Below are 10649 nucleotides of genomic sequence, written 5' to 3'. Positions count from 1 at the left end.
CACAGCGCGAAGTTGATGCATTTCCTCCGCGACCAGCACGGATCAGCTCTAGGCATGACGAAGTGGATATCGTCCTCTTTTGGAAGACCAAACAAAGTAGTTTCGCTTTCACAACGAAACACACAGAACACATACACACACGCGTCTTCACGACATGGGGGCAGCAACAATACTACAGCGAGAATAAAAGTTACGCCTTCTATCTTTGCGTGAACATTTGGGCGGCGTTATGCAAATCTTCCCACATCGTGATGTAGACATGTGGGGGCGTGTTAGAACGAGCCGTTTTAGGTAGGCGTGGTTGACTCTTAACTTTTATAAAGAATATCTCTTTGGATTTGAGACTTTAGTCTTTGCAACTTTACAGATCTTCTTTATGCACCAAGAGATTGTAACACTTCAAAGAGAAAGGAAACATTGAAATCGCATCATATGACCCCTTTAATATAAAGTGGGACCAAATTGCTATTGTTTTTGGTTGTGCAGTTCAGTTAAAATCTACATACAGATAAAATCTGGGCTAAAATGAAATCTACATACAGCTGATGTTCATCTCCCTTTCCTTGAAACATAATATTTAAATAATAAGAAATGAAGTCCTTTGTGAAGGAATCCTCATATTTGCGGATCCTTACCTTTAAAAAAAAGCTTAAAACCCCCTGAAAACATCCCCTTCTTGTTCCTAAACATGCACACACTCCTTTAAACACCACAAACACCTGCTAAAGGCACTTTTTATTCTGTAATAAGGAGTCCTGAAAATCAAACATTCCTGTCTTTCAGAAACCATGCGCAGAGCAGGCTTCCAGTGTGGATGGTATTCATGCCTGTGTCTACCACATACCAAAAGACATGAGAGCATTCCTCAAGCCAACAGCTGCCCAAATATTCTAAGTGTAGGGTTTATTCAGCCAAAAGACAAACCAGAGAGTGCTATTTCCATCTCCTGTTCAAATTCCACTGCAAAAAGATTACTCTGAAAAAAAAAGCCTTCTCTTTTCTGTTTCTTTTTGTATCCTGCATGCACTTCTTTGTCGGGTGGAGTCACTTAGACCAGTATGCTATACTTTTGCTTGCTAACTTACTTGAGTTGCCTTTGACACAAATAAATACATACCATGAAGAGCAGCAGACATCTGCAACTGCATTTGATTCTTTTCTTTAACTCTTGAAGTCTCATTTGATGTCTGGTTTTGTGCAGTGCCTGGGAATTAGAGAGGAAATGAAAGCAAGCAATCAGCTGAAACCATATAAAGTATCTAAAATGCCAAAAAACTGCTTTCAAAAGGTAGATACACAAATATACACATCATTACCTCCAATTTGTTCATCTAAAACACCATGGGACTGTTTTGACGCAGGGTGACTGTCGGTTAACAGATCCTGTTGTTCTTTAAGTAATTTTTGCATGCGATCTATATATTGGTCAAGTCCAGGCTCGGTCTGCACAAACATCTCTCCCTCTGAGTTTCGTATTCTCCCGTCCCCCACTTCTACGCCAATACTACGTGTCTTGACCGGATCTGGCAGACGGGATGGACCACATGCAATGTTCCGCGTATGGAGTCCGATGAGGAGATTCTCATTGATATTTGCCATTCCAACGCCAATGTCACGTGTAATAACATTAGGAACAGCAGGGGTGCTTGTGCCTCTATCTAAGCATGCAGTGGTTCCAACAGAGCGCGTTTGAACAGCAGCCACACAATTGCAAACCTTCCCATCTCCAACTGCCAGAGATCGGGTCACTGCGTGTGCTGTGTTGGTATGTCTTTCCCTGGTGAGCGTGTGCTTTGTGTTGGTGCTGGTTTCAGATATACAGGCCTGCAAAGTGCTGGTGCTGCGTGAGACGGTGCAAAAGGCTGTGCTGGTACGCTGAGACACGGTCTGTGGGATTGCCATCACACCCAGGTCAACCCTTCGAACTGGGTCAGTGACAGTTCCTTGGGAAATTAGCGATTTGACCGACCTGACATCCACATCAACAGTGCAGTCACCACAGCCCACTGTTCGGCTGTCAATGCTTCTCTTGTACTCCATTGTCTCTAAGGTAATTGTAGTAGCATCACACATGCACACTGTCGTCCCAACACCTTGACTGCGTATTGCCACACACTTGCTTCCGACACACTGATCTTTTTGCTCTACTCTTTTGCACATTTCCCACTCTTCCATAGATGTATCTGGGCCAGACGATTAAACCTTCACCTCAGGTTTGCAGGAAACTCCAACACCAATGGAAATCCGCTCTAGTCCTCCTCCAACAGCAGAATGCACAAGGTTGGTGTGGTTTCCAACCCCAAGAGTCCGAGTTTGCGACCCAGTCTGGGTGGCGGTGCAGTTTACCTGCGGGTGCGCGGAGGAACTCTTGTCGGCACGGTTTCTCGCTTCTGCTTCCCGCAGTTCACTCCTCAGCCTACCCATTTCTGCCTTGAGCATTGCTTCTTTAAGCTCGGCCTCCAGTATCTGAACCCGGTCACTTAAATGCTGGATGGTTTGCTGCTGCAGCATGGTTTCTGCTTCCTTGTCGGATACCACCCCGAGCATAGTCTCAGTGATGCTGACAGCCACTGACTGAGTCTCAAGTTTGGCATCAACAGCAACATCCTTACAAAAGTTTAATTTGTCTTGATGAATGACAACAACTTCATCGATGCTCCTGTCATCTCCAACTGCAACAGACTTTCGATCCCTCATCTTGAAAGCCGAGGATTCAACACGTGCATCTTGGATCTTCCTTTCAAGCAGCAGCATTTCAACACTGAGCTGTTGAAAATCTGTCAGACAAGAGATGGCACTGTGCTCCCAACCCTCCATCGCTGGTTTGCTGTACAATTCTTGTAAATTTTTGTCAATGCTAGAGCTTGATTTTTGAGCTTCATCTTGGCTCTTGACCAAGGCGGTCAGTTGTCTCTTTTCTTCCTGCAAAACAGAAATCTTCACCTGTAGGACAGGAATGGCCTTCACTTGCTCCTCCATGTCCTTTAACCTACGTAAAGCAGCTGCCATCTGATCCCTGACCATCTGCAGGTGGAGTGGGCTCACACCGCTCACTGGAGATGCCCGGCCGGAGCTTGAGGGGCTGATTTTAAGGGGGTTCCCCAATAACAAGGTACCTTGCCTGGGCTGGTCTAGGACTGTCATCTTAGCACCTTGATTTAGGGCACTCCAGTCTGTGTATGGAGACGGTACCACTAGAGCCAATACCACCAAAACTGGCCAGTCTACGCCGCGGCTGTGGTTCTGGAGGCCCTTTCTCATGTTCCAAACGCTTGCATGTTTCCATCAAAGTCTTTTCCACTAGAGGATTTGATTTGTTTGGGGTAGGATTTTGTGTGGCTTGGGTAGCCATCCCATGTACATCCCTCTGAGAGGTGACTAGGTCTTGAGGGACCTCTGGTCTTTTACTGGAAGATTTAGGTTTGGAATGGGGAAGTGGGGGTCTTCTTCTGTTAATAGAAGAAGAGAAAGAGGATGAAGAGGGAGAGGTTTTCTTGGCTTCATCACTGCTCACCGAGGACAAAGACTCTGAGGAAGTCCAGTGTGTGGGGTTTACGATGCGCTGAGGCTCAGAGGCAGCATTTGCCACCCCCGGCCGCTTGTTAAAATGCAGTCGGCGAATGGTGTCACTTCGCTCAATATCATCCACGTATTTAACAAAGTCTAAGTCAAGCTGGTACCCGTATGGTGTATCAATGCTGAACGGGCTACTCTGATAATTGTCAGCAGAGATCTCACTCCAGTCTGTTTAAACAAAGAAGACAAAATGACTTGTGGAAATGTGGAAGAGAACAGAAAGTTCATATTTTAATCTGAATGTGTCTACATAAGTTTTGTTTTTTTGTTTTTTTGGGGTAAAAGCTAAAATACACTTCTAAACCAAGAACATTAAAATGTATGACTGTGGAAAACACTGACATGTCTGAAAACACAATATAAAATCAGAATAAAGTTGAGACTTTGCAGAAAGAAAACTAAACCATTTCAGAATAAAATAGTACATACATATTCTTTATAATCTAGGGACATTTCAAACGGTGACATTCTCAACTTTCAAAATGTATCTGATTTCTATGAAAAAAATGCATTCCTTATTAAAAACCTCAGCAGCAAATGTCATTTAAAATTGAATATGGCTAAAAAGATTACATATTTATTAATTTTCTTACCTGCAGGTTAGAATTTCCACAGAAATTTTTTTTTGTAGATCTAATAAAGTTCTAGTAAAGTTCAACTCTTTTTCCTCTCTGTCTCTGTCTTACTCTGTCTGCTCTCCTCCTCCTGGAGGCCTTCAGTCTCTTATTTTGCATTTCTCTCCTCCCACTACTTTTTATTCCCTCCCTCTTTCATCCACTCAAGCACTCTAAAACTTTTCTTTTGAAAAGGAATGAAAAACCACACCAACCTTTACACACAAAAAAACAAATAAAAAGAGAGCATGCAAGTCAAAGCCATTTTGGTGATATTTAAGGACACTCCAAATGCAGAGTTGCTGATTCTTACCTTGTCGATTAAGGTGGAACTGTGTTTCTTGAGTCATGGCAGCTGTTGATTGACAATACCACTGTTAAATTTCTCAGCAGTGCAAACGCTGGGAAAACAAGAACAGACAAGAATATATAATCAGAGCACAACATATCACCTAAGTGCTGTTGTTGTTTAGCTGATAAAATTGATTATTTATTACTCAATGACAAAGTATTGCAAACAGGGCTCTGCTATTAATCTTTTCTTGTTTAACAAGAAAATGTTACAGGTAGGTTTTTATCCAAATTGCAAGCTGTATTCCATTTAACAACTTAAAACTCAAGCCACTTCAATCAAACCACATATACACAAAAATATAAAACTAGACAGGTGTAGGATGAAGGTTTTGTGTCTGTTTATTTATGGTTAACAAAGATTCATTATCTTTTCATATACTGCCCCCTACTGGAGATATGAAATGTAAGCAGTCTCATGTAGTTTTGCAATACACCACCCACAGAAAATGAGAGGCTGAAAGAATGAGAAAGACAATGATAGTAAAAAACATAAAGGGGTTGTTCAAAAATTGTTATTTTTTGATCTTTTGGATCAACTGGTTTGAACGATTTGCTCATGATTGGACTGATTCGGTTCTTGCATCTATTCAACAAATTAAGCTATAATATAATTTAGAATAGAAAGCATACAGTGTTTTATGACACTGTTAAAGTGCTTTTATGGTGCTTTTTTCATCTATTTTTCATACTGAAAGGTCCAGTCCCCTTGCATGGAAAACATTAGTGGCAAAGTGCTAAAAAAGCTGTTGCCATCAGTTGAAAGGTGTATTAACAAATTTTATTTCAGATTTTGCTGCAAGTTGGCTCTGTACCATCCTCTTGGAAAAAGAGTGTGATAATTCCTGTGCCCAAGGGACCTTCAGTGTGTACGTTAAATTATTTTCGTCCTATTGCATTGACCTCTGTGTTGTGTAAAACTATGGAAACGGTCATTGTTAAACATATAATGTCACCAGCCAGATTAAGTCTCAACCCACTGCAATTTGCGTATAAGCGAAATAGAGGTACTGATGACGCTGTGTTAACCATGATGAATTATGTAACTCATCATGTGCAAAAACCTAATGCATATGCCAGAATTTTATTTTTAGATTTTACATCAGCATTTAATACAATGAGGGTCGATATTTTGCTTGAACGATTGATATCTATGAGTGTCAAAGGGCACTGTAAGGGTGGTTTCCCTATAGGTTCAGGCTGTTGATTGCCGAATGACTAAAGAAACGTTATCAGCACGATGGTATGAAACTGTACATTTCTAGTCTATTACCACCCACTGCCACTTATACCAACGACGGAAATAAGCGCAGTTAGAATAGCTAAATATGTGGGAGAGCGTTGCTATTAAGTGACTATATTGTTTTGCAATAGGTAGCACTTCAATATCAACCTTGAATCAAGACTAGTTAGCACATAATTAATGAAAGAAATGTCTTAATAACAATGTTTTGTTATGGTTACACTTGAATTGGTTACAAAATAGATGAAGGATGGTAAAGCATAGTTAATTGTACCCAGCATGTATGTAAAATGTTACCTGAGGGAGAGAGAAAGAGAGATAGAGAGAAAGAGGGAGAGAGGGCAGAGCCCCGAGAGTCCCAGCAAAGAAAGAGAGAGCAAAGAAAAGAGACCGAGCTACAGTTACAATATTATTTTATCCCTTCCTTGACCATGTGATTAAAAACCAAATGTGAGACATTCAAACTGACCAATCAGCAGATTACAGTTTCACCCACTGTGCAAAAGGTGTGACAATTAGCAGACCCCCGATGTATACACATGTTGGCCTATAGGCCTTGATCGATATCAGCAATTCTGTGCCTTCAGGAATGCCAAATGGCCCTTTTGTTACTCAAGATAGGTTTGGGACAGGAAAGCAGAAGTCTTTGATCATTTTTGACCCTAAAGCACTTGGTACTTTGGATTAAGGACTTTCTATTGTAACGATATATCGAAAAATCGATTTTTTTTTTTGCCCAGCCCTAATTGTTTCGCACACAGAGGTTATGGTACAATGGTGAGCTGTCAGACGAGTGTGTTGTTAGTACTGGGGCCCCTCAGGGGAGTGTTTTGTCACCTATATTATTTTCTTTGTATATCAATGATTTTAAGATACAGTATCCCAATTTTAAACTTTTTAAATATGCGGTTGATATGGCATTAGTGGGCCTTTTACATAAGAACAGTATAAATGACTCAACTGAATATATGAAATATGTTGATGAATTACTGATCTGGTGTAGCAATAGTGCACTGATTTTAAATATACACTGTAAAAAAAATTCCTTAAAATTTACGGTAAAAAAACGGCAGCTGTGGTTGCCAGAATTTTACCGTAAAAAAATACGGTAACAACATTTTAGGTTTTACGGTTTTAACTTAAATTTACAGTTAAATACCGTAATTTCATTAACTGATATAATGTTAATATACCAACCTATTGAAGTACTGAAATCTGTTTTGTACCTTTGTAATACACTGATAACCACCAAATGCAGGTGGTGATGAGAAAGTCACATGATGAACCAAAGCCCATCACAAGCAGCTTTTAAATAATAAAATATATAGAAGGTGCACAGTGTCATTCACACAAACACCAAACACCAAACACCATCATGGTAACACACACGAAACTGAAATAATGCAATAAACATTAACTGAACAACATTAGGTGTAACGCACAACGCTAATATACAAAACTGATAAGAAAAAAACTAAGAAACATAGTTATTTCAACAAAAAAACATCAAATTTGAAATGTAACGCAGGGAATTCTGGGAATGTCAATTTACGGTTATTCACTGTAAATTATACGCTCTTTTTCACTTCCAAAAACGGTATACTACCGTAAAATTAATGTCCAATACATGTAATGTCCAATACAGTTTTTCACCGTATATAGTAGGGGAATTTACCGTTAACCATTTAACAGGTTTTTACTGTAGCATTTTTACAGTCTTTTACCGTTAAATTCACAGTCATTTTTTACAGTGTAGGAAAAACCAAGGAATTAGTAATTACGCATAGTAGGCAGGTTTCACCGTATATAGTAGGGGAATTTACCGTTAACCATTTAACAGGTTTTTACTGTAGCATTTTTACAGTCTTTTACCGTTAAATTCACAGTAATTTTTTACAGTGTAGGAAAAACCAAGGAATTAGTAATTACGCATAGTAGGCAGAGGATTTCAGTCAAGAATGTAATGATAGATAGTCATCCTGATGAGATTGTTGATCACTTTAAGTACCTTAGTAAGCTGAGTTTCCAGGATAATACTAATTATATTTTTAAGAAATGTATGCAACGTCTGTTTTTAATACAGAAGCTTAGAAGTTTTGGTGTGAGCCAGAACATTCTGGAGATCGTTTACATGTCCTTGGTGGAAAGTGTGCTGACCTATAATATAACATCCTGGTATGGGCACTTGAACTGTAAACAGAAAAATACATTAACTAGAGTCATCAATATAGCGAGCAAGGTCATTGGTAAGCCACAGAGAACCTTGAACCAGGTGTGAATTTTAAGATGTGTTGGGAAAGCTGAGTGCATTCTGAAAGATGCTACTCATCCTTTAAATGATCAGTTTGTCGTATTGCCTTCCAGAAGGCGCTATTTAATGCCCAGGGCAGAGAGAAACATCTATAAGAATTCATTTATGCCTGCAGTAATTGGGTATCTGAATCAAAACACTAAGGTGGAACGATCTGATACGTCTTTTTGAAATTCGTGTGGTTTTAATGTTATGTATGTCTGATGTCAATGGTATGGTCAAAGATAATTTTCAACCATTAGGGTTGACAATAAAGTTGTATTATTATTATTATTATTACATTACTTTAAATTTATCCTTTTGTGATACATGGAAAAAATTGTCATAGGGGTATGGAATGGCATGAGAGTGAGTAACTTATGTATATAACGATAATTATATTAACAGTAACTATTAATCAACAATTCTGTGTTTTTCTGTCAATATGGGGTGCTGTGTGTACATTAATGAGGAAAAAAAATTAACTTAAATGATTTTAGCAAATGGCTGCAATATAACAAAGAGTGAAAAATTTAAGGGGGTCTGAATACTTTCCGTACCCACTGTATATTCAATTTTGGGCAAACTGTCCCTTTGATGCATAGTTTTTACAGTTGCTGCAGCTGCAAGCAGGAGTTATAGCTCAGTGACACACTGAGCTATAACTAACAACTAGCATAACCATATGTGTCCACCATGTAATGTCACTTCTTTCTGATTATGACAGAAATGAAGGATGAGAGAGACCCTGCAAAACAGGAGAAGCTTGCACTGTCACTACAGACAGATATCTGAAACATGAGACCTGCTTTGGGTAAAGCATTGTGTCAGCTGAATTGCTTGGCAGTGAGAGGACACGGACACATGGACACAACACGCACGAATGGACGCACACTGATCCATGAACACACACGTATATATTATACAAGAATGAAAGGCTTTAGGGCATAAAGTTATCCCTGAGAATAACAACTAATAAAATGAATGGAAAAAAATGACTGATGAAAAAGAGAACAACAAAGTGATGAAGTTCTGTATCATTTTTTGGCATAGAAAGAGACTGCTGAAAAACAAATATGAACTGAAATAACTACTTGATAAATCATTTGTGCATCTAATATGCATATAATTTGCACAAAACATAGCCTACTTTACAGACTACAAATGAACTTGATTACTAAATAACAAATGTCCATTCTGCAAATCTAGCAAAACAACTAAAATGTAATCCTTAAACACAAACAAAGGTTGTTTTGTTGAAATGCAATGAAAGAAGGAAAAGCAATCTGGTTAGGTTTACTGGATATTGCATTCTTTAAGGGGAAAAATATGTATTTGTGCAATAATGGACATAATCTGCTCCTGGTACAGACCAGTATATTTTAGGCTCACTGGATTATACACTGATTTGAGACTAGCTGTACCACAGAGCCCAGAGCTAATACCAGTCATTTTTCATTCATGTAAACCTAACTTAAATAGAGAGTGCAATAACTAATACTTTCTATTTTGGTAGCACTAATTACTCTACTTTGCCTTGGGATATTTTAAAATAATATTTCGAAGCATTAATGATATTTACATACATTTAAACCCTCAAAAACGTCATGTCTGCAGCAATATTGTTAGACTGCCTAAAGAAACGACTAAATAATGCAATGAATAACTTCCAAAAACATATCCCGTCCGCACTAGTGCAGGTGAGTCCGTTGTTTACATACCAGAGCGAAGCGCAGCTTCCGAAATGAATACGAACACTGCTCAGAGTTTCTTCTGCATTTACAACTGAACACTTTTGTTTATCTTGAAACAGTGCTCCCGTTTTGAATGCTTAGCGTAAACAGCCAGTCCTGGGGTAACTTTACCATGCTGCTCTGTATATGCGTATGGAAGAGTTGCTGCTTACGCCATGACGCATTACGGCAGGTATGCAGCAGAGGTCTATCAGCTTGAGTTCGGAATAGCGCACTACCTCGTACTTACTATTTAAATGTAAAATAACCACATGTATTATTATATGGTATATATTTATATGTGGTATGTATAAATATAAATTAGATTTAAAAATAGCATTTTTTATTTAACAAAATTATTAAAATGTCGCTTAATACTGTACATCCTACACAAAATTTAAGAATTTAGAAATCAGAAAAGAAAGTTATATCAAAACTTTAGTTAACTCAAATGACAAATGTCTTCAAGATTAAAGCGACATCTGCTGGTTATTTTCTAAAGTACAAATATCTGTGAATTAGAAGATAAACAATAAATAATAGTCCTACACATAGGGTAGACCGCCTTCATTTTACTTTAGTGAATGAGAGTGGGTTTGTTTAGAAAGACTATTACTGTATAGACGTATCTTAAGGTCTACAAAAGTCTACAGAAAAGCTATTGATCATTTCCAAGGTTATTGTGCAGGATAGTTTGTTTTAAACACACATTAACCTTCTGTGGGTAGGATAGGCACATATAACAACCCAACAACCCAGGCATAGACTTTTAGTGAATTTATAGACTTTGACTATTTTAGTTAATTTCTCTGAGACTATACATGACAGTTTTAAGTCTGGAT

The 10649-nt window shown here is 38.6% G+C and overlaps 1 pseudogene; it reads right to left on the bottom strand.

The window, feature by feature from the left end:
- LOC107726307 (KN motif and ankyrin repeat domain-containing protein 1-like) overlaps positions 1-9977 on the bottom strand; it is a 15685-nt pseudogene extending 5708 nt beyond the window's left edge.
- Between the last annotated feature and the right edge of the window lie 672 nt (positions 9978-10649).

Source organism: Sinocyclocheilus rhinocerous, unplaced genomic scaffold (genome assembly GCF_001515625.1).
Source record: "Sinocyclocheilus rhinocerous isolate Xijiao unplaced genomic scaffold, SAMN03320098_v1.1 scaffold486, whole genome shotgun sequence".
NCBI classification, from domain to species: Eukaryota; Metazoa; Chordata; class Actinopteri; order Cypriniformes; family Cyprinidae; genus Sinocyclocheilus; species Sinocyclocheilus rhinocerous.
The sequence above is the reverse complement of the archived record's forward strand: the minus strand, read 5'-3'. Positions and strand labels throughout refer to the sequence as shown.